Source organism: Microplitis demolitor, chromosome 2, assembly GCF_026212275.2.
Source record: "Microplitis demolitor isolate Queensland-Clemson2020A chromosome 2, iyMicDemo2.1a, whole genome shotgun sequence".
NCBI lineage: Eukaryota > Metazoa > Arthropoda > Insecta > Hymenoptera > Braconidae > Microplitis > Microplitis demolitor.
In genome coordinates this window covers 1,572,560-1,599,696 of record NC_068546.1, presented here as the reverse complement: position 1 = coordinate 1,599,696, position 27,137 = coordinate 1,572,560, and the positions used below count along the sequence as shown (strand labels likewise).

Sequence of the window (27,137 nt, the reverse complement as noted above, 5' to 3'; positions counted from 1 at the left end):
CTAAGCTTTTTAATAAATTTTTTAGAAAAAAAATTTATACGCCCTTTTACCTTTTGGTCACAAAATTTTCAAATTCCTAAAGCTAAAAGGGCGCATAATTAAAGACATACACCCTTTTACCTTTGGGAAAACAATATGTGATTTTCAAGCGTAGAAAATGTTTACTAATTAATTGGCGATGAAAAAAAAATTTATGCGCCCTTTTACCTTTGCAAAGGTAAAAGGGCGCATACATTGGTATACGCCCTTTTACTTTTTGGCACGCGATAACGTTTTCCAGAGTCCTGCAGAGTCAACCGTTTTCCAGATATTTTGTATTAGAATTTTCTATTGAAATGAAAAAAAAAATATATATATATTTTATCGTTAAAATCATTCCACCCTAAACATAGAGTACATTTAATATAATCAGGAATGACAAGAAAAAATAAATTTGATCAGGACTGTATGAAAAGTTTTGTAGGGGGAAAAAAATATACAAAATACCGAAAATGTCAATGAAAAAAAAAAAAAAAAAAAAATGAATAATAAGAGAGAAAGAGAGATTATTATTATAATAAATAAAAAAAAATGAGAATGACTAGGCAGTAAAAGTAGGCTACGATATATTAAAAGTAGAAATATAAAAGTAGAAATTCATGTGTTTATGTTTAGCTGGACGTGAAATTATTCAAAAAGTTATTTATATTGGACATTGTCACTGTCAACTTACCCCTTGTTGTATATAAATAAAAAAATATCCATAGATTTATAAAAAATTGATAAATAAATAAAATATATTATTTAATAAAAATAATATTTAGATATTTCAAAAGTCAGTTGAGGTGGTGGTTTATTGGTCGCGTCTTATTTATATTAGTGTGTGTAGCCGGCTGGATGTTGAGTCTGCTGACGGTTGTGTATCGGAGTGAGTTTAAAGTATCCGGGGAAATCATCTGTTTGGCTTCCATGTGGCATACTACGTCCACTGTTAACTGCGACCATGTTGAATTCAGCTTTAATTTCATCGATGAGGATCCAGTTTTCTGGAGTATAATTTAAGTAACCAAGCACCTGCAAATTTAATTTTTATTTTTCGTTTTTCTCATAACAGAATAAACTTATTTTTCTTTTAGCGAAATAAATTTTCCTTGGGACTTTTTTGGGCTTCCCCTACTAGATAACATCATAAAGAACAAAAAACGTTTATGGTATGATAGGTTATTTCCAACAGGACCAAAGTTACGGGCTACTTTTTGTAGAGAATCATTTCCACCCATCTTAACCCATGTCCACCAACCCATCATATGGGTCTGAATTTAAAAAATAAATATTTCTCAGGACTTTTTTGGGTTTTTCCTACTACAGGACATCCTAATGAACAAAAAAACGTTCATATTGTGTCGAGTTATTCCCAGCAGAGAAAAAGTTTACGGGCAACTTTTCATGAATACATTGCTCGATTATTTTTAAATTTCTTTGCCATCGATATCTCGATAAAATTAACTGAATTTGATTTTTTCAGCAGCAACTGACATGTTTTATTGAGTTCTTGTAGTAATTTAATATTGAAATCAATCGTTCTGTCATTTCGACGATATTCGAAAAGGAAACCCATTTTTTTTTGAAAAAACGAAAAAATTCTTATATTGTATTTTAATTATTTATTTTATTTGAAGCAGTAAAACAAGATGATGAGAGAGTTGACATATTTTGTTATTCATGACACGTGAAACTCATAAAAGACAAGAGGAATCCACAATGAACCAATAAGCGAATAATCCAAGCAGGAAAAAACTGTGAAGACGTGAAGCACCACGGGGTTATTCTACTCGAAAATTTACCTTTTTTTTTTTTTTATTTTTCTTCCTATACTTAAACTTTTTCTTTTTCTACCCTTATTTATTCAATTACTAGCTCTTACGTGCGTCATATTGTTATTATTAGCCTCGTAATATCGTTTAATATCCTTCACTCGATGAGACCACTAAAAGCCAATATTATTATACATACACACCCAGATAATAAATTATATGTGCTGGACAAACGACAAGACATATAACTTTCAAATAATTATTTGTCACTAATATCAATAAAATACGAATATTTTTTTTTACCTTTTTTTTATTTACTCAAAATTAAATTTATTCATTTGCTGATCTGTGACGGACATTACTTTAGATAAAAAAAATATTTACAATCTAGACCCTATGCCCGGACGGAAGTTCTTCAACCGGAAGTTCCAATATTGGTAAATACATTTCTCGTAAATATTCTCCATATTCAATATTTTTTATTCAATTCATAACATTCTGATTTACCTTTATTTTTATTATCAAATAAATATTTCTCTATAGAATATATTAGATTGAATATACAATATAATATGATCTTATATATGAATATATACATAAATACTAATGAAATGTCGTCGGTATTTTATATCAAGTTGTTCAGAATTGTTTTTAACTTTTCAAATTATTTGATTTGAATTTTTGTTTAATCGCGAGCTCAGTTTTTTTAAGTAGCTAAAAGTGATTATTTTGAAAATTTTTCTCTGAAAAAAATTTGAATTATTGGAAAACGTATCACAATTTGGAGTAATTCAAAAAAAATTTCTAAAATTTAAAAAATTCATAGTTTCGGATAATTTGAAAGATTCAACTGAGGTAAATGTCCCTATACCGGAACAAGACCCAATACCGGAACGATTTGATAATCATTATATTATATTTCAACTCGTACGCGATGAAACTAAATAAAACTTTCTTTATTTGAAACCTTAATCTTTCACTTAAAAAATAAGATATAAAATAGATTTTAGAAAATAATTAAAATATAAAAAAAAAATGTTAATTAGAGCAATAGTCTCGGATTCATGACTTTTTCATGTCTCTTAATGGTTTTGCTAAGAAATCAGTCAATGGTCTTAAGCTTATAGAAAATCCATAGAATTACTTTTCAATAATTTTTTTTTTGTATATGCATCTTGAATGACATAAAATTCAAGAAAACATATTAAAAATATGAAAAAAATAGTATTATTATATTAATTCTACTGTTCGTCTATTGGTACACCAAAATGAACCCGTGCCCAGTACCGGAACAGCCAATCATATTAATGTTATCGATAGACATTAACGGTGAGTTTTATTGACTGGCTAAATCAAGTACAATATTAATTATTACTGGAGCCCTAATATTTAATGCAGTATGTATAATTGTTATACGAAATAGATTAAGTATAGATAAACTCTAATTTAAATCATAAAAAATAAATTTTTGTTTTTAGTTTTTTTTTTTTAATTATTTTTCTAGTATAACCTCAAATGATTTATTTTGTTTGTATTCTTTAGTTCAAAATATTTACTTTCATTGAATATTCAATCATTTTAAAATTTTAAATACATTTTACATTATGGGTGTGATATAGCAGACATCAGACAAATTCAAAATTATTAATAAATCGAGTAAATAATTAATAATATAAAATTTTAAAAAATGCAAATTCAAAAAATTTTGAAATTAATAGTGCTTTTTTTGTAAATATTATTTTTTTAATTATTTATCATATTTATTTATAATTTCAAAGTTCTCTGACTTCAGCTACATTCATACTCGTTTTACATTAATATTATTTAATAATTATTAATATTTTCACCATGAATAAATGCAAAAAATAACTTATTTTATTTACTGTTCCGGTATTAGGACAACCGAATTCCCGTATTGGGACACGGCTATTTTAGCGTTCCGGTATTGGGTCTTTTGGGTGTCATAGAAAAAAAATTTTTTTTTTATATTAAATTTAAGAAAAAAGAACTAATTTGATTATTTTTAAATTGGTAAATGTCTATTCTATATGATGTAATAAATTATTTTGGTTTATAATTTATTTGAATATTTTTAAAACGATAAAAATCAGTCATATACCCTTCGTCGTTCCGGTATTGGGACATTTACCTTATTCCCGGGTAAAAATATTTGGTTGAAATTACCTCGAAATGATAGAATTTTATTGGGAGAGCCTAAAAGTTGGCCAATAAATTAAGTCCGTCTTTATTCGTTTTTTTCAGGCCTAATTATCGGCCACTTTTCAGGCAAGAAAATAATTCTATTATTATTTAGGCTTGAAATGTTTTTATCCAAGTTTAAATTAAAATTTAGTAAACAATAGTAAAGTTAAAATTGAAAAATATCCGACTATTTGTAAAGTAGACGACAATATTAAATCTTATAAATTTTATATATTTTCATTTGGATATTTTTCAGATGCCCATTTTTCCGAGTCAACATCTCAAAGTCTACATTCTTATTTTTACAATCCATACTGAATTTAACATTTAATAACAAACTTTTAAATTATTTTCAGTCTGGATGTTTTATTTGAAAAATTTTCATTTCAAAGACAAATTATTTCAAATAATATCAATAAATCCAATTTTAATCAGATGATATCATTAAAATAATTTTTTTCACCATAAATTTTAAATTATTTTTCTTATGTTAGTAAAATAATAAAAATTTAAAATTTAATCAATTAAATGATAAGAAAAAAAAAAAATGTTTGAATATTAAGGAAGATTGACTGTTTCCACTTGTCATGGTAATATAAGGTAATTTGTGATTGTTAAAAGATAAATGGTTATCGATAAATCATACGAAATTACAAAATTATTAAATTGAAAGTATAATTTAAGATTTCCGTGAGGCTGTCACGATAACCAATTACAAGACATTTGTATAAAAAAGATAATTGACAGTAAGTGAAAAACAAAGTGCTTATGATCCAACTTCCCTCCCCTTTCCCCATACTAGCTTTTACTACATCCTTTATCTCTCGAGCAGTCTTGTTCGATTTTAATTCTTAAACCTTAAATGGATTTCTTTTCATCACTTGTTCCATCCGCCTCAACAACTTTTCCGACATTGATAAATTAAATTTAAATTACACAATATTATTATTTTACTAATTTAATATTTATATAAATTTGTTCATTTTAATCATATCATCTCAGTGGAAAAAAATTAATCTTTATTTTACAGATGATAGCTCTCTCTCAAGGAGTTTATTATCTGCGTGCGCCAGATGACACCTAAGTTTATTTATAACATCGACCTTTTCTTTAGTATAAAATATATAATGTCGCCTAAGTTATTTTACCTCACTACACATTAGAAAAAAAATAATAAACATAATATAACATTTTATTGTTATTTATATATTAATTCACTGTATTAACGGGAAAAATAAATTTAAATAACAACATTTCAACACAGATATATAATATAATATAAATTAAATTCTCAAGTCTCTTTAGCAACGCACAAGATTCACTTTGTGTCATTCGTTTTAGTTTTTTTTTATTTTATTTATCTTGTAGCAACTGGAAATTGTTGAATTAAATTTATTCAGGCAGTGCCAATAAGTCGAAAAGTCACACCCCAAAGCCTGGAATTCACTTGCTCTCAGTTCGCCGCAGGCTTTTTCTCTCTTTCTCTATCTATCTACATATACACTATAAAAAATTGGGAGTAAATACGGATTTTATTCAAATTTTAATTCACTCCATCACTAAGAGTTTCGGAGTTTTTTAAAAAATCTTTTGGCTAACTCTGGAAAAAAATTTTTGCCGAAAATACCAGTGAGTGAAAAAAGGGCCGACACAACTAAATCTCATTGAAATCACGATAAAACTTTATAAATTTATTGGAAAAGGCCGAAAACTCGCTGAAAATTTATTATTCTTAATAAGCAGACCGAAAATTATAAAAAATTTCAAGGAGCTTAATATAAAATAGAAAATTTTCATTTTTTTAAATCATTGACTAATAAGTTAAATTATAAATAAAAAGTAAATTTATAAAATTTTCACATATCTTATATATCCCATAAAAATAATAAAAAAAATTTCAAAATAATTAAATGAGACATTTTCATGGAATCTCTTTGCCAGATCTTTAAGCTAAAATATTGAATTTACACATGCATTGTACATACCATATATATATGATTGTAGAATAATGGAATAGACCGTATATATATATGGATTTTGTGTTTACTAGTATAAAAGCCTCTGGATGCCATTACGGATACACTGATGCTTTCTACACTCTTTTACTTTTCCAGGACCAACATTGCTTTCTTTTATTTTCGGATTATCCTTATCCTTCCTCCAAAGTATATATATTTTTTTCTACTCGTCTTACATCTTATACATTTCTTGATTTAAACTCTAGTCTCCTCTGACTTCTAAGTAAGATTTTATGAGTGCGCGAGTTGACTGCTAAATTTTATTTCACTTTGCGTCATATATTTTACTTATCTCAAGTATTTGTAATCATTAATCAAATAGAGGATTATCATTATTATTATTATTTATTTTATTTGATTAATAAACCAAAAGTTAAAGATCGAATCAAAAACTTTTTTAAATTCTTACTACACGTATAAAGTTTTTTTTTTTTTTTTTTATATTTTCATATCATTCAACAATTTTTGATAACATTCTGAGACATATATATGTAAGAAAAATAAATACAGTCAATAGAGTTTGTTTTATTTTTTTAAGAGTAGATATATTTTTTTTTTTTTGTTTACTATAAATATATGAGGGACTTTTAGTTTATAAGAGAAATAGTCAAAACAGTAAAATAATTTATAAAATAAAAATAAAATAAAATTTTTTGAAACTTTTTAATAAATATTTAAAATTTAATTATTATTTGAAAATATACAAGTCAAAAGCCATTCATCTCAATAGATTATTTCTATTCACATTTAAACGGAGAAGGTGGGGAAGGAGTTGAGGAGGACTTCCGGCGGATAAAGCAGTAGTCCCAAGTTGTGCAAGTTAAGGGAAATCAGGGATTTACTGCCTAAGGATTTACTCTCGATCGTACCAAACATCCTGTTCTATTAGTTGTTAAATGTCTTCAATCCATCCAATATTTACAATTTATCATATATTATTTTAATTAAACGGTTTAAATATCCAATATTACTAATTAACTTCCTCAATATCAGAATATATTACATACAAGTATTTAATAATCCTAAATACTAGTGTTGTAATAATCGACCATGAACAATCGATTGTTTACAATCGACTATAACTGATAGACGACAATCGACTGTATAAAAAACCGGTCTTTCAACAATCGATTAATCGGAAAATCAATTTTTTTTTTTTCAAAATTTTAGATTGTTTTTATTATCAACTTTATAGTTGGACAATCGAATATCCAACAATCGATGTTGACAATCGATTTTAGATGTCTCAATCTAATTTTTTAAAAATAATTTTTGGAGGAAAAATATATTTTTAACTAGTAGTTTAAACCAACTGTTAAATTTAAATGTTTATTTTTAATATAAAATATATTATTACATTTTTATTTTATTATTATTACTATTATTAATATTGCAAATTACATATACTATTTACTTATGCATAAAGAAAAATTTACCAATGTTTTTCATCTAAACACTGCAAAAATAAAATTTTTCTACAACAATCGATTTTTTGTGTACAACGTTTAAGTTGGGCAATCGAAACTACAATAATCGATTGTTTAAAGTAACAAATAATCATTAAGGACATGGCTATTTACGGGTGAATAGCACTTTCTTTTCTGTATATGATATTCATTTTTTAATTTTTTATAACAATTTTGTCAATAAAAAAAATTCTAAAAATTTCCAGATGTCGGCTAACTTAAATTTCATTCGAAATTGATCCTTTATTGTTAAAAAATCAAGCAATAGATTTTGCAAAAAATAATTATATAAATATAATTTTTTCAAAAAAATCGATGTTGAAAAAACGTTTTGAAAAAATAAAATCGATTTTTTTTCATTAATCGAACCCTTCACAATCGATTGCAAAACATCTACAATCGAACCTTTAACAATCGATTGTTCGATTAATCGACTTCGATGTTACAACACTACTAAATACTTAATACTTGTGGGTTATTAATTCAAATATCGGAAAATAATATTAAAAGTTTTTATTACTTATATTTGTTTCAAAGTTAAATAAAAAATGTAAACATACAAATTTTCTTAAATTTTATTACCACTAAATAATCCTACACATTCATTTATTTTTATACTTTTTTTATTTTAAATATTCAAATAGTTTAAATTACATGTAATAAATTATTGCCCACACGGAAAAAAAAAATTTTAAGCCGAAAAATAATATCATTTTTTATCCGCCGAAATCTATCTAGATCGAAATTTTGAAATTTTTTTTTTAAAAAAAAAATAGTATGGCCAAAAACAATGTAACAGATAATTTTAGACCTTTTTATAAAAAATAATGAAATTTTCGGATTTTCGGCCAACTTTCGGCTTTTTACAATTTAATTTCCTCATTAGCGTGATTGCGGCTAATTTTAGGCAAATTTCAGTAAAATAGTATATGATTTCGTAGTGATTTCATTAAAATTTTGGCCAAATATTTTGACCGGGTAGTTGGTGACTTACTTCATAAGAATCTGTACTTAAAATTCTGGAATTTACTATATAATATAATGGCTACAAAAGGGTTTTTTTCTTGGGTAAATATTATTCATACTTATTTTCACAAATTTCTGCTAAAAATAAAATAAATTAAACTATTCGTAAATAAGTATAAATAAATAAATAAATAAAAAACAAAGTGTAGGCAGTGACATCAGTAGGAATATTTGTAATGAGGAAAAAAAGTTTTTAGTCTGTAGAGAATCGTATAAAATGACAATAATAAGAGAGTGGTATCCGGGCTGTCGGGATATTTCATGGACATCAATAACGTTCGTTACTGGGATTACTACGAGATTTCTTGACAAAACCATGAAGCAAGGTATACTGCTGGTATATTGCCAGTACTACTATATGGTGAGTTGTAAGTAAAGGGGGTCAAGCTGGGTCAAAGTAGAAAATAAGGTAACAGATAGTAGTGGCAGCATATCGCGAGTGTACGGTCCACTTTACGTAACTTATGTTGCCTTTGTTAGAGCTTTTATATCCTCCAATAGAATAACCAGGCTCTTCTTACCTTCTTTCTTTACTTGATTGTTCACTTGGCTCTTTTCTTCTTTTTCATTATTTATATATATAAATATATATATTTTAACATTGTAATTTGTCGGATTTCATCTAAATAATGATACAAATTTTATTATTTTTTTTTTTTTTCTTATTCTTAAGAAAGAATTCTTATATATATACATATATATTTTTTTTATTTCACCATTAATAATTTGATGATGTAAGAAAAGTTAAAAAGCCAAATGCAAGAAAGCATTTTTATGCGCGATAAAAGAGTCACAAGAAAAAAAAATGTATATATATATATATATATATATATATATATATATATATATATGTATATAAAATGCCTATAGCATTGAAAGTGTAACCCCTACCTTTTTACAACGACAATGTCTTTATACTTGAATCGTTTTTTTGTCATTTTTTTTCTTTCTTTCTTTGCAAGTCCCTACCGGCACTTTACTCAGTCTCTTGATAGTCTATCTCTCTTACTTTTATATTTCTTGGGTTTACGAATTAAATTAGCCGATACTACCCTTGGTATCTCGAGTCGGTGGGCCACCAATATCGTCGTCATCGTCGTTGTTGTCGTCATGGTGGCTTTGGAATAAAAGCGGAATGAAAAGAACGTTGTATTGAAGCGAGTGGTTGTGTAAAGAACAAGAACAGAGTCAGTGAACAAGTGATCCCTCGATGTCTCACCGAGTCACGAACCAACCAGCGAACCAACGAACCAACCGAAGAGCAAGAAAGTGGAACTGGTGAGTAGGTGGTACTACTGGTGGTGATGCTGGGCTGGTACTCGAGTGCCGATGGGAGAAGAACGGTCGAGAGTAACGCCAGGATATTGAAATTTTCCTCTACGGAAGTATTTTTCTTGTTATATTTTTTTTATTTTTTATTCGAGCTCTATTCTATATCTTTCTCTTTATTTTTTTTTTCCTTTTTTTCATACTCATTATAAGTAACTTCTGGCTTTATCGTTTTGTCTTTAATTTAATTGAGTGTGAAAAAAAAAATTAAACATTAATTTTATTTATAAAAAAAAAACGGAAACTGAAAAATCTTAAACTAGTCAAAATAACTTTCTAGGACCTCATACCTGAAAATTCGATTTTCGAAATTAGGACCAAAACCGATAACTTGCCTTTAGCTAATTTATTTATTAATTTATAAATAAAATATTTCTTTTGGATTTTAATATATAAAGTTCTGACTAAAGCAATAGGGGATCGTCAGTTAAAGTGGTAACAAATAAAAGGACATTTAAAGGATGCCTGGACGTAGCATTTGGTGAAATAATATAGACAATGGACAACAGTAGGACACTAACAACAACATATATATCTATATATTATTTTGGTGGTAAGGTTTAGTCGAGTTTGTGGTTAAAGTAGTAAGGAAGAGAGGAGTAGAGAAATAGCGAGCCAGTGCAGAGCTTGAAGATTGTATAAGTAAAGGGTCTGTTGTTTCTAGACAGCAATAAGAATGGTTAGCTCACGCCACAAATAGTCCGGGCAACTCTAATGAAGATGTGCCAAGAGTTTATCTTGGAAGCCGGTGGTTCATGTCAATTGTTTAGCCCCCTCGGGGGCAATGATTTCGTATCAACCCCAAACCAATGTCCCAGTATTCCAATACTTCCAAACTATTTCTTTAAATGGCTTTTTCATTTTTACTAAATTCATTCATTATCCCAATGCTCAATCTAATTGTTTCATTATTTTTTTTTTTTATTATTTAATAACATAGATAATTAATTAAACCAATCATCTTTCATTTTAACAATTATCATAAATTAAACTTTAAATTACTGTTACTTACATTTCATCGTCACATCGTCACAGTATAAATTTTCAAAATAATTTAATTTCCTAATTTAATCACACTGACAATTTTATGTCTACAATAAATCAACAATGGCATTTTAATTATAATTGCCAAGAATTCATATGACAGTTATTAATTATTCATTTCTTTTATCCTTATATTTTCATATCACGTATATTATTTCGTTTAATTTTATTTATTATATGTACAATCCCTTCTATATCCTATTTAGTATATATATATGTGATTTACATGTAATTTGAATTTGTTTTTATCGTAAATTAATATTAATTAAAGGATAATCTATCGATTTGCTTTTATCTAAATATATGTATGTAAATTACAATAGCGCATTAGTGCGTTAATTTTATAGATTATAATTGCGAGTACAAATCTCATTAGTTGTACAGAGGACTATTGTTATTTAAGATATATATGTCTCAATTAAAATACAATATTTATGTTATTTTAATTTAATTAATTAATAAATTCACAATAGACATTTTTTAAAAATCACTCTGCATATGGAGTCAATAGGTAATTTTTTTGTCATCAGACTTTAGCAATCTACATAATTTTAAAAAATAAATCTTATGTATCTTTAATTTGTTAAAAATAAATTTAAAAAAAATAAATTAATTATTTTACTCTATCTGATTCTCTAAAAATAAATATATCTTTATTTTTTAATATATAAAGTACAGATAGTATATAATAGTGCAGAATACATAAAAACAGACGATAGTAGTCGTTTAAGGATAAATGTTTCCCATAAGACAGAAACATATATTGAAAGGTAAGTTGTAAATATTTATAGTGATGAAAAGTGTTATGTATTAATATTGATAAACTGTAAAATAAATATTAAGTAACGAAGAATAGTATCGAGAATATTAATATAATGAAATATAATGATTTATGTTATTAGGATAATATAACATGGATGTTAGAGTGATTAAATTAGTGGTAAGTGCAGCAGGAGTAGTAGAATAGAGATGTAGAGATCTAGCTGTTGAACGTTAAGCTCCTACTATGGTCTTGGTAAAGTCCTCTTTGATGATTTTGATTCAAAGGTCTCTAATAACATTCGATCCAACATTCACGCGTGTCTTTGTGCATCCATCTGTACCTGTTGTAGATTGTAGATTGTAGATTGTAGATTTACCTGTGATCTAAATTGGATGTATCTAATAACCACTACTCAATCCATACAGTCTAGTAGCTCCTACTATAATATATACATACATATACACATAATATGTAAGAGCTTTTAGCCTTCAGATAGATTCAATATAAATATTTCTGCTATGATGATGATTAGTACTTTTACTATATATTTTTCTCGATAAATTATACGATTTACTCTACAGTAAAACAATTTTAATTATTTATTTATGATAATATATAAAAAGTTTTAATAATTTTTTATTTTTATTTTTAATACTACTTATGTTAATTTATATTTGTAAAGAAGGACTTAACTTGTTGAACTCTTATTGCTCGGGTTGTTAAGTTTTCAACGAAGCTTACAAGTCAAAACCTCTTAAGTAATAAAATCATTTATGCTCAAATTATTCGCTTCAATAAATATCTCGACTAATTTACAATTATAAATTATAAAAGCTTTTTTTAACTTCCCGATAAGAAAATCGACGATTTTCAAAAATTTCGGGAAGTTATTGTTTTCACCCCGATTTTTGAAAATCGAGTTTTCATCAGATGTCGACGTTTTGAGGTCCTAGGAAGCTATTCTGACTATTTTCAGAATGATGTCCGAGTGTGTGTATGTATGTGTGTGTGTGTGTGTGTGTATGTATGTAAACTCTTTGTAACTTTTGAACTAATGAATCGATTTTGATGGTTGAGGTGGCAATCGAAAGAGCTTGTTGGCCTTCAACTTTCCTGAAAATTTCAGATTATTTGATCGAATAGACTCGAAAATATTGGCGAATTACGAAAAAAAAAAAATTTTTTTTTTAGTTTTTTATTGATTTCTCAAAAACGACTTATACGATCGACTTCAAAATCTAATCAGCTCTAGTACTCAATAAAACGCGTCGATTGCCACCTCAAACATCAAAATCGGATAATTCGTTCGAGAGTTATCGCGGGAGAAAGAAATGATGAAAAATGGTTTTTTCTAAATATTTTCGAAACGACTGACGCGATCGATTTCAAATTTTAATCAGCTCTAGAACTCAATAAAACGCGCCGATTGCCACATCAACTATCAAAATCGATTGATTAGTTCAAAAGATATCGGCGTTGAAAAGTTAAAAAAATAACATTTTATGTTATTTTTTCCGGATAAATCAGAATATAACGTACTAAAATGTGCCTGATATCATACCAACTCATCTTTTTTATGGTTTCTTTCGATCATATAATGTCATCGAACTTGGTTTTTAGTTTAAATCATATTATCAACAAAAAAATCGATAAAACGTAGTTTTTACTATTTTTATCGGATATTCCATAATTTATTGTTTCTTACATGAGTCAAAATTTATTTAAATCTCGATTTTGATCCCCGACATTGATTTCTTCCTCAATACACTTATTTTACTGAACAAAATCAGGAACTAAATTTTAAAAACCGCTTCACTGATGATTTTCGATTCTTAAATTTTCAAACTTCAGCATAACAGGTAACTTGTTAGAGCTTGAAAAGATCATAAAAAAACAATTGCATGTGATAGCATTTTCGAGCTCTTTGAGGTTGAAAACAGCGGGAAGTTTTGGGGCTGGCCCGCAGGGTCAACCGACGCCCAGATTTTTTTATTTATGTATAGATCATAGATATAAATGTATATGATTATCGGAAACAATTAAATTGTTTATAAAATAATAAATCATCAATGTATCGGGAATAAAAAGTTTGTGTGAATGTAATCTGGCGTAGAACCACAACTTGTAGCATCTTAAAGCAAACAACAAAAATAAAAAAGAAGGTAGAAAGATTAATGGTTTTTACGTGAGACTTTACCTTTTGTTTTCGACGGATGAAAAACTTTTTTATCACCAATTTGACAAAATTTTCTCAGCTTAACTTGATTTCATGAATTTTTTTTATTCTGCCCTGTAAAAAACTGACAATAAATTTATAATAAATTCGTTTTTTCATTAAATCAATTAAATAATTTCATATTTTAATAATCAATCTATATAGTAGAGATTCTGTAGACGATGAGGAGAGATTATAGCTCGTGAGTGATGTTATCGGCCAGGCAAATACGTGTATTCTCAAGCAATAACATCGCGAATATGTGTTAATTCCCCAAGAATACGCGTCGCCAACCTGACCTCAGTACTTTTTATTATCCAAATAATATCTTGTGATCTTGAGTCTTCAAATTTATTTATTGACATCAACCTGGAACCTGTAGATGTGAGAGTCATATAAAATCGTATACAAACTGTACATACATATATTTACATAATTATTATTACATATATACATATTTACAAACATTTGTATAAATCTAAAACTAATCTTAGCCTAGTGGTTAACAGTCGAGACTTGTAAATTAAAGGACGCGAGTTCGATCCCGTTAAGAGTCAGAAAATATTAAAATTAAACTGCAAAGAAAATGAAATATTTTTAATATTTTCTGTTATTTCTAGCTGTAACAAATATAAAAATATTTCGTGGATGGTTTTTTTATGTTATTTCTTGTTTAATTTCTCATTGGCTATCTGCCCTTCCTGTACGGATATAGAGTGGTTTACGGTTTAATACCCTTGGTACTATATATGCTTACACCGCAATATAATCGAGTGATACTGGTCGAATGGTTCGCGTTGGGAATTTACGCGTCGATAGCTTTTGATGTACGCCATATCTCTCACGGGACTCTCATCGATTTATTCGCTTTAGGAATTCGTTATTACTCAACCAATCTCATGAAAATTATCTTATCGTTATTATTTAATTACAAAACTATTTTATTTATACTTTCTCATTATACCTTAATTAATTTTTGTTGTATCAAATTATCATCAGATAATTGGATATAAAACTTTTCAAACCACAAATTAATTCATTAAATCTTGATATCTTGAGATAAAATAATTATTATTATTAAATTTTATTTTTTTGAATTATGGCGGGTAATTGGGTTTATTAATCCTTGTCGAATAATAAGGAAATATACATACACACATATATATATATATATATATATATATACAAATGATTATATTTGAAATTGCAAATTTAGCAACTAGTTAAAACAACTTGAATTACTTGAGCTTTTATAAAAGCAGGTTAAGGTAAAGTCAAGTAAGTACTTTGTGTGATAGACGACTTTGATAAAATACGCATCGATGCATTTTCCTCTTTCTCTGTCTCTTTTTGTTTTCTTGTTCCTGTTATCTTCATGTTCTCTTCGTGTTTATTGTCGTCTTGGTACCAACGGAAAGTAAGAGAGTTAGTTTCTAATAGGAACAGTTGGTGGAACCCCTTTCCTTTTTACCCCAAGAGACTCTCAAGTTTGACACTGGTTTAACTATTGTTTTTTATTTTTTAAAAGGCTAAACACTTGACGCTTTGTATTTTTTTTTTTACACAAACACTCAACGAACTTTACAAACTAAAGTCATTCATTCACATGATTTCTATTTTTTTAATTTTTTTTTTTTTCCACATACTATAAAATAAAGTGAAATAATTTTGGTAGGTTGGCTTAAGTAATAAAGGGGAGAAATAAAATAAAATAATCTGACGAAGAATAATAAAATAGACGAGGTGGTATATATAAAAATAAACTGTGACGTAAAGTAGAATAAGTAAAGATAAAATCCGACAGAAAAGTAGAAACTATACGGTAGTGAGGGATCAGCAGAGGAAGGGAGAGAGTAGAAAACTGATGGACGCTCAAGCCTGCTCTGCTGGCTTGACAAATGAATTAAGAGTAAATTGCTAAACTCTGTTTAATTTGACCAAATGAATTTTGTCCCATCACCCACGGCGTACTCAAACTACTTTTGGCTTATGTTTATATATATATATATATATATATATCTATATATACATACATATAGTAAGGGAGAAAAAGAGAAAGAAAATGAGAGAAAAGCTGAAACTTTGAAATAAAATCTTGTTTTCTCTAGATCCCCGCGGCGACTTGTTGCCAACGGATTAAACCCAGTTCAGCAATGACTTTTTGATAATTAAGATGAACAAAAAAATACGTGATTCGAATTTTTACCTTCAAGACAAATACTTTTTTTAAGGAAAGATAAAATAATTTTTATTTTTATTTTATTTACACACGAAGCTTGTGTTTGTCATATTTTAAAAATGTTCAAGTATGGGCAAACTCTAAAATTAAGACTAGTCTTCACAGAGGTGATATCCGTTAAGATATTCTTCTTAATAAATAATAACATTAATTTTGAATGCTGCTAACATTTGCTACAGCTACTCGAGGTTCATTTAAATTAAATTTCAAATAATTATAATAATGATTGATATGTATATTGGTGAGAATTTGAGGTAGCAACGGTGGTAATTGATGAAATCATGAGCAACGTCTGCTTGTAACGGACCAGGCAATGTTTAATTGTATTTAACAGACGGCTTTTAGGACTAGTATAAGAAAGAGGGGAACAGTATATATGTGCGTGTATATATATATATATATATATATATATAAAGAAAAAAAGAGAGCATAAGTGAATGTCGACGATGAAGAGAAGGATGAGAATGAGTAATAGGGCAGGGGTAGGGGATATTCTGTTTCCAATAATGGTATCACAATGACGAGGGTTGGAAAGACGCCCTCGGTGGTACAGGGCAAACAAGCTGCTCCCGTCTCTCGTCTCGTCTCGATATTTCAAGACAATGCACTATATTCTCCTTTTGCGTATACTAGCTCTATGATTTCTATAAAAAGTTTATAAATTTTACAAGCTCCCATTTATTTAAATTTTAATATATTTTAAATAAATATTATTCGATTATTAATTACTATAGCTGTGGTTATTAATTAGAGATGGTATAGGGCTTTAATTTTACAGTGAAATAAATTAAAACCTCTTAAAATTTGGATTTGCAATCCCATTGAATGCTCATAGAGAACATTGTCATTGACGAAATTAGTTGACGTACTCTCGTGGTTGCTCATTAAACCAGTATTCATGGGCTAATAACGAAGCTTGATTCTCAAAATGTATTATATCCGAAACTAAATGATCCCCTAACTATAAATTCACGTGGCGACGTTGCGTGGAAACACGTGAGTTGAATATATTGATTTATTATTATTATTATTATTATTATTATTATTATTATTATTATTATTATTATTATTATTATTATTATTATTATTATTATTATTATTATTATTATTATTATAGCTGTCATATATTATAAAAATGTATTAAATAATAGAATAAAAAATTTAAAAATAAAATTGAATAGAATAGTAAGAGTACGGTCAAGAGATTGGTCAAAGACAATTAAACAATGATATAATGATAATAATGATAATGATAATCTCTTTGTCTTATTTTAATCGGAGATGAACAATAGTATTATCAAGGAGTTGACTAATTTGTTGATAGAGCTCTGGCTTTGTTTCCTGTATGTTGATTCCACCATCGCTGGCAATATCCTGTGGCCCTCGGGTATAACTGCGTCGTTATACACTTTGAGAGCACAAGAGTGCTGGTATGCTGCACCAAGTCGGCTATTGTGGTTCTTGTTGATTATTGATTTCCATTTAATCACGCGGTTTAGTACTAATACATACAACTATATATATATATATATATATTTTCCATAACAAACTAATGTGTGTTGCTGTCTAATTATCAGATTACTGTTATATAGATATATTAATAGTTATTATCCTTATTATTAAGCCAGCTCAACAATTTATTTATATATCATGATAATAAAAATAATTATATTAAAACATTTATCACGTTTATTACATTTTCGGCTGTAGTCTAACCAATAAAATTTTCCCACATTTTTTTAAATTTCTACACACATAAAGATTGCGGATATATATGGTAATAAAAACACGAGAATATGTGATATTTGATATTAATCGTAAAACTAGGTATGCGGATAAGAAAGATAAGAGATAAAAAGGACATGAGTTGGTTTCTGACATAATCCAGCTGATATGCTTGAGATCGAGGGTAGGGTGACTCTGAGGGTATAAATACAATATTTAAACCATGACAAACATATATGAACAACTGTGAAAATTCGGGTTTTCATTTAAATCCAAATTCACTCCGTAAAATTTTTATTGGTATTATTAACTTATTATCTTATTAAATTACACAGGATTTAATAATAGAGTTTTACCTTGCAGAGTACTGATTAAAATTGTTTGTATGAAAAAAAAAAAAAAAAAAAAAAAAAAAAAAAAAAAAAAAAAAAAAAAAGAAGTGTTTAATATTTTATTTAATATCTTGATCGAAATGTATTGAATTAAAAATGAATAAATAAGAAAATTCTGTTGTGTTGATTGAATTCATTTTATTGATTATAGAATACTGCAAGAAAACCTTTGATGAATTCTCATTCTCATTCTTAAGAATTCCAGCAAGATTAAAACCTTTCAGTTATTGTATTCAAGATAAAATTGAAAGTAAATGAATTAAAAAAAAAAAAGTTACAGGAAAATAATAAAAGAATTTAAAAAAAAATTTCCAGCAATAATTGGTGACGACGCTGAAGCAATCCAAGTGGAGATTCATAAACTAATATCAAGTATCGAAGATATTCGTATATATATCATATACGCACAGTATCCAAGATCAAGTTCTGATAAAAAAAAAAATAAATAATAAAATAAAGTTATAGAGATCTCGGAGGTTAGATGAGATGGATACGGAGAGTATCGCGCGTATATCGCCGGTGAAGCAGCAAAGTCTGTCTATTGAGAAACGTACGATCTCTGTATATTAAATGGCGCATACATGGTTCAGTAGTCAAATTGAATTCGAGGCTATTGGCAGTTACTCAATAAAGCTTGACAATGGACTGCATTTCAGAGGGTGGTTCTTCCAGGTGAAGAAACTACGACTATTCTGCTCGGCTCTGTTCTGCTTTACCTGAATACTCATATTCTTACTTTTCATTTTATTTACTCATTTAATTTAAATTCATATTATAACAGTTGCGCTTATTTCATTTTTACTTTTAATTATTGTCTAACTAATTAAATACAAATTCAGACAAATACAAATGTACATTGTTTATTTTTAAGCTTTCAAATATTTACTCGAAACTAATTGGATTATCGTATTATTAATGCAGCTCTCGTTACTATTCATTTATATTTCAAAAATATAACAAATAAATTCGTTTCAATATATTTTTCCATTAATTATTGATGTAAAGTTTTAATAATAAACCCAGATTTGTGTTTTCAATGTGCGGAATTTCTATCGTGTTTTTATTAACTATTTTTTTTTTTTATTTTATTGGAATTTTTAAAACTTTCGCACAAATCACACTCCCTTATTAAACTTTATTTTCTTTAGTTTTTTTTTTTCTTATTGTTATACAAAAGTTATTGTTAGCTCCAACATTATTCTACCCTCTCAAACTAAAATCTCAATGGATCAAACGGCTTATTACGCGATTGAGTGCTACAACTTTTTGCATTGTTAAAAAGAAACAACACTGCTAACAGTTTATGAGTATTGATTGCTGGCAATTCAATGAAATACTTTTATTTTGTTTAATAAATAACTTGACGTTTTATTTTTATATTTTTTTTTTTTACATCATGACAATAATAAGCGGATAAAAAACAAAAGCACCGGAAATAATAATAATAATAATAATAATAACAGTGTGATGAGGTGCGCGTGTTTTATTAAGTTTTCCAATTGTCAGCATAGCAATGAATGTCCCCAGTGATCTTTTAAAGGTGAATAAGATATAGCGGTCCTCGTCAGTTCCCTAAAAATTACCATAACAAAACGCACAATTAATAAAGTTCTGGGTTGTTGTATAAAATAAGAGTGGGGGAAAGGGTGACCAACAAAAGAACATTTGCGTTCTTGCCTTTCAGAATATTTTCCCGTTTCATTTCCCAACACTACTCTTCTTACTCAAATCTCTTTTTTCTTTATGGTCGTGAGTTAGTTCTTCACTGGGCTCTAGACCTCGAACTCTAGGCTCTAGGCTCGAGGATTTTAAACCCAAGGGCTAAATAAGTCAAACTTTACAAGGAATCTATGGTTAAACTTTTCAATGTCTGGTTATATATATATATATATTGACTCTATAGAACTAAACATAAATATAATATCAGTTGATAGTGAATTTAATAGTTTTAATATTTCTGACTGTTGACGGAATCGAACTCGCGACCTTTGAATTAAAAGTTTCGTCTGTTAACCACTAGGCTAACATACGTCCAAAATTAGTTTTAAGGTTTACCTCTACGCATAGTAGTATTTAGGATTTTACTATTAATTTTCAGGCGATACATACAACAAATCATACCTATATTATATTTTTTCATAAATAAAAAAAACTCTATAAAAGTTATTGATTTCTTTTTTCGAGTTAAAGTAATAAAAGAAAAAAAATGGTAAAAAAAACGTATTGGAAAACTAAACCAGGCAATAAAAATAACGTGAGAAGAACCCCGTAAAAATATCAACCAACAATGTGGCAAGATGTTTGATGACGCCGATCGATCACTCATAACTGTCAGCATTCACTGGCCCCAACTGTTGGTTTCAGTCGTGTCAAGCTTTATCGTTTGATACAACAACAACAACAACAACAACAACAGTAACAGTAACAGCAGGCACAGTAGCGATACCTCTTATTTGAGCTTTTCACACCTTGAGTATTTACACTTTATTGAATTTTTAAAAATCGAGTGTAAAATTGATGTAAAAACAATATAATTTTTTAAACCAGTGGGTAGAAAAAAAATAATGCTGTCTATAATATTAATAAGTTTGTATGTTGGTGTCAGTTGGTGTGTGTTTGTGTAAATTATAAATGATGAAAGCAAGTGAAAATAATAATAAATGAAAAAATACTGTCATCAGTAGTCGCAGGTGCTCTCTAGACGATTCCGCCCCTTAAGCAAGCATCTTTGGGACGAGCCAGTATATTTTTCTCGAATAAAAGACTACATTATTTAAACTCGTGCACTTGTTGTGACACAAGAGAAGTAAGCAATTTCGTAGACCAAAATTGAGCTATTTTTCTACATTTTCTTTCCACTCTCTACAATATAATATACATATATATGTAATTTTTATCAACTCTATTTTATTTATTTATATTATCATTATTATTCATTATAACAATAAACTAATTTATTTTGTACATAAAAAAAAAAAATTATTATTAAGTAATGTATTACTATCAGTGTGCGATTAACAAAGTGTTTAAAATTTAGAACGCTCATTGATTTTATTAACTCGATGTCACACAGCATAATAATGTGATTTGTCAGTTGATGAAACCCAATGTAGTTTGCGGTTGGATGATAATCCCAGATTGCTTTTCCCTGTTATACTTCCATTGAACGAATATTCAAGGCATCTTTTTCAAGATTACTAAATAAAAATAGTTTACGCCTTATCAATAATTTAATTTGAATTTCATTAAAAAAAAAAACTACTGTAATTTATTAAAGTAAAAAGTTATTGCCAAAGTAGCAAAATTTTTTTTACACACAAATAAACTTGGACATTTAATATCACAGGACATAATCTATAATATAAAAGTGTATCTCACACTTTATTATTTATTTTCTTGGGACTTTCTTCATCCAACAAAAATGTTTTTTTTTTTTTTGTTTGTTATATTTTTCCACTCTCTAATCTACATAAATCGTCGGCCACGGGATAGCAAGCGTAGTCTACAAAGCTTGGAGCTACTTTACTAACTACCTTCCCTACTTGTATATATATATAATAATATAATAGTAGCAGGGTTGAGTTAGCATCGGAGAAGCTTTTCAGTAAGAAACCGAGATCTTTATTACAGCAATAAAGCGAACCTTGGAGCCAAGGCGTTCAAGTTACAAATGACTACTGGGTTGCTAAAAACTATTGCTGCATATGCCCACCTGCTTACCCACTGGGTACATAATATCTTATAATGGTTTAGTCCACGACGATGACTACCAACACGGTGACGCACCCCTACAGTATATATATAACCAATATAGAGTCTTTTGCCTCTAAAACACCAGATGAAATAAGAGATACGGTAAATCTTAGTAACCTTAATGGATTTAACTGGACTCTTTTTCTTTATCATAATAATAATTTATATTAAATACTTTTAATTAATATTAATTATTTTAATTGATATTTATTAGTGCTTTTATAACTAAAATGATAAAAAATTAGCGGTATTGTTTGTGATGAATAGGGTGGTGGGTTATAGGTTGCCAGTGGTAATCGGAAATTCGCGCCTCGTAAATTTGCATTTCGGACCTACACTCTAATTGCTAGGATAATCGTCGAGTGGTCGCTTCATTTCGCGGTCGCCAGCTCACTGCACACTCGATGACTCGCGGCGCATAATTTATAACAGTATACCATCACCCCATCAGACCGAACTACAGAGACAAATACCCATTTAATGAACATACTATGGAATTTCAAGCCTGCTTTTGTTTAATTCAACCTAAAAATTTCAAAGGATACATTTTTGTTAAACTTGTGTGTTGAATATTTCATATTCATTTTTATATTTATTAGTATTCCAATGACAAAACATGACAATAATTTTATTTATTTTCATACTTTTAAAAAAATTGTTTCTGCTAAAAAAATTTCTATGCTGTAATAAAAATATTTTTTATGACTTTTATTCTACAACATTTTTTAGCATCAAATAACCAGCGGAAAAAAAATTAACGGCATATTGAAAAAAATGTTTGATTGGTATTGACACAAGTGAATACTATTTTTTTGTTTTTTTTGTGTATCCGAGGATTTTAAAATCTGAAAATTCAAACTATTTTTTGTATAAACAAAATTGATAGCAAAGAATTTTCTTTTTTAATTTAATTAAAATAATAATAAATGTTTCATTTAACTGAGTTGTATATCACATTACCAGAACTTTTTCCGTCTATACATAATATAATTGTGATTTGAAATTCGATGCAGCAGCAGCAGCAGTAGCAGAAGAACCAGCAGAAGCAGGAGCAAAGACATCAGTAGGGATAAAGAAGCCAATGAGGTTGGGTCAAATGGAAAAAAATAAGACGGCAAGATACTGAAAAGAAAAAGGGAACGTTGTAATAAAGCAAGATAAGGATAAAGCACGTACAGCAAAGACTACTCATCCTTATACTTATACTCATAACAGCTTCGATTTCAAGGTGTCGACAGATCAAACTGCTTGCTTCGAGAAAAAAAGAGATGAAAAAAAAAAAAAAAAATACTTGCGCGTCTCTTAAGAATCCATCGCAAACGAAGAGCTTTTCCCTTAAAGAATTTTCCTCCTTCTTTTTATACTTTTTTCTCTTTTTTCCATTAATTTTATTTTGACTTTATACTTGTTGTCTGGCCTCATTCTACTACTCAGTTTTCCCTCTTTCATGTTCGATATCGTGTCGTATACGATGTTTTTATATTGCAAGCTCAAATTGACAAATCTTAAATTTCACTCTACTGCAAGCTATATTTTATTACTCCAACTAACAATAACATCAAACTCATGTGTTCTTATAATTTTTTTTTTTTATGCTAACAATTGATGACTTGAAATTATATAACCATGGATTTTAAAAAAACTCACTAATTTATTTGTATTAAAAGTAATATAATAAAATTAAAATTTTTAGTTTATTAAAAAACAAAGTAAAATTTTAGTTTGACAACCGAGCACTTAGAAACAATTAATGAGTGCAGCAAAAAGGTTATCAAAGAGAGATAACGATCGATACTCTTTAAAGGTACACGCAGTGATGGTTTGTGTACAGAGAATGTGAGTATTGACACACTTATTCGATGATGTATATACACACTGTTCGCCAATAATTGATATGTCAGTAATTATGTTTCCAGTAATTGAAATTACGACATTTAGCTTTTCCGATGCACTTTGTCTGCCAAGCTTTAAAATTTATTTTACTTTGTTTTATAAAAACTCATTAATTTAATTATTTATTTTTAAAATATTTAATAACATAATTGATATAATATTCAATAGCTATATAGAATTTTAATTAATCATACAATTTAACGGTTCAATAAGATACAAACAACGTTTTTTCTTTTTGTTTTTTATGATACCTTTGTCTTTGTTATTTTTTTTTTGACGTGAGTAAAAAAATTTATATAATAAAATATTTTTCTTTTGCTGATGTTCTTTATTAAACTAGAGTAATTATCCTTTGAGCAAAGAAATATCTCGCGCGTAAATCTTACTGCGTATAAATTTATATAAATTTCAATTATTGCGGTCAAAAATATAAAATAACAATAAGCAAAATATGAGGTGTGAAATTCGGAATTAAATTTTTTTCAGAGTCGCTTTCAATTCAAGGTCTCAATTTCTTTCAACGGAATTCAAAATCTTTGCTAATATAACTACATAAAGAATAAATCGCGTTACTAAAACCAAAAAGGCGTATCTCAAAATATACGCCCTTTTGGTTCTGCAGAACCAAAAGGGCGTATAAAATTTTTTTTTTTGCTCCAATCAATTTAAAAATATTGAAAACATTAAAATCTATGGAAAAAACAAAAAAAAAATTTTTTTGTTTTATGCCCTTTTGGTTTTAAGCAAAAATTTTTTTAAAGTCATAAGGGCGTATCCTATTTTTTCGGTTTATTATTAATTATAGATCAGAGTAAGAAAAAAAAATTGCAAGGGTAATAAAAATTATCACTCCACAACTTAATTTATCTGAACAAATATTTATATAAATAAAAAACCAAATTTCTTTATTTAATTTTGATCGAATCTTGTCACAATTTTTTTAATTCAACAATTGATGTAAAAAATATGTAAAATTCGAGAACGAAAAAAATTCATCTAAAAAATTCTAAATTCTATGAGTGCTGTGAAATTTAATTTAATCAAATTAAAGAAATGCACATTTAGATTGTTCAATTTTTCAAAGGTGCATTTTTTCATTTTTCAATCAAGGTTTCATTTTCTATTTCCTGTTTTTTTTTTCTTTTTATTTTCAAAAATCAATTGCCGTTGTTCTTGAGAATTGTTATGGTTTTAGAATACCAATATATCGAAGCAAGTTTAATGACCTAAATCATTTTTGTGCATCAGGCACCGTCCCACAAAAATATTATCAATATTATTAAAGATTAATTTTCAGCGATGGTAATAGTTTATAAATTTTTTTATTATTTTCAAGTTATGTTCTAAAAAAAATTAAAAAAATTTTTTTTTATACTCTTAGGTACAGATGATCCTGACGATGGAGATGGTATAGGACTAAAACCCTGATGAATTTATTTTTTTTCTATTTTTTATTTGTTCTTTCACTTAAGAAGATGTTGGATGTTCTTCTATGTCCGATTGAGACTATCATTATATTGACACGTTTTTTTGAAAAACTAGTGAACCAAAAAATCTGAAATTTTGCAGGTGTGTTCAAATAAGTATATAGATTTGTCTGATTCAAACTATAATCGTCTACAAAATTATAAAAAAAATATGTATTTAAATAATTTCGGCTAAGTCGAATTGACAGACCGAATGCTCCCACATAAAATCCTTTATATATATATTGGGCGAAACTTCTTGCAGAAAAACTTAGAACCACTTTATAAAGAAATATTTGAAGAATCATTTCCATATTTTTATTTTTCCTTATGATAAAAATTCGAGCTGAATAATCTGTCAAAATGTGAAATAATTATGGGGTTAGATCATACAAATAGTAAATAGATAAAAATTAGTAATCAATGAGATTAAAATTCTATTACAAGATGTCATTGAATGTCAATTTTCCTTCAAATTTCCGACGTTAGATGTCTCTAATAAATCCATGTATGTCAATGATCTGTCTCCACTGCTGTCAGAACGCGGACGAAAAGTTCCCCTTCCTAAGCATCACACACAATCTAACCAGTACTTGAGAAGGGGAACTTTTCGTCCGCGTTCTGACAGCAGTGTCTGTCACAGGAGTAAGACCTCACTCGGAACACATGCACATATGCATATATATATATATATATATAGTCATATTTTCCCACCACTTCCAGAAAAAAAAATTTTATGTAATCATATTAAGTTTTGTATAATTTGAGATATTTTTATTTAATTTTATATATGAATGAATATATTTTTATATAGTTATTACTAATATATATGCATAACTTTTTACATAAAATCATTCATTATTGTATGTAAAAATATAAAATCTGATATAGTTTTATAATTTGATATATCAACTTATATATTTACATACATTTATTCATAATTTTATCTCATTTACACCACCGTATTTTACGTCATTATATAATATCAGATATATAATTTTGTATAGTTTCATAATTTTATCTCATTATCATCTTCATAGTTTATATCATTCATTTTGATCAAGTAGTTAAATTAATAAAGATTTTTCGATTGAAGATAATCAAATAATATTATGTATAATTATTCCAAATTAATTATATCCAATATAAAAGGTACATTACAATTTTTTTTTGCAATTTTTTATTTATGAGTATAATTTTACTAGATTACATTTTTCTCATGCGATATTTTTATCACCGATAAACGTCGTTCATTAACCATACACGATATGTATCATAGATAAAATGATTGTTATAAAAATATTTATGAATGATTAATTTTATCAATTATATCAAACCAAATTTTTGTAATGATAAAAAATACAAATTTTAATTATAAATTTGGAGTAATTATGAATATAGCGCGCATGCGCACTGCCTACAAACGAGTAGATGTACTGTCATTATGATTAGGCGAGAACGCACATATAGTCATATGTATTTGAATAAAAATAAACTATCTAATTTATTCAAATAACTAATTGAAAATAACAATAATAATAAAGAAATCTCTACGGGCTAATTAGTTTGTAATTTTTTAAAATGTAAAAAAAAAATTTTTTTATGTCATTCTTGCTAGATTTGCGCATTTTTTATTTGTACTTTCCCGGCTTAAAAAATATGATAAACTCTTATAGCTGTATGTTTAAGGCCCTATACTTTACTATAGCACTTCTCATAGAACTCATTCATTCTTATTAAATTTCTATAGGGATTCATGAGAATCTTACGGATTCTATGAGATTTTCTAAACAGGGCTGTTTATTTATTGACA

General features: G+C 27.7%; 1 long non-coding RNA gene across 1 annotated transcript; it reads right to left on the bottom strand.

Moving 5' to 3' along the window:
* LOC128669032 (uncharacterized) lies at positions 1 to 6,249 on the bottom strand. Its single transcript, XR_008404592.1, has 3 exons — positions 5,981 to 6,249; positions 713 to 1,053; positions 1 to 327 (listed from the first exon to the last, which is right to left on the bottom strand). It is a non-coding gene; the product is annotated as an uncharacterized LOC128669032 (long non-coding RNA).
* Positions 6,250 to 27,137: the final 20,888 nt, after the last annotated feature.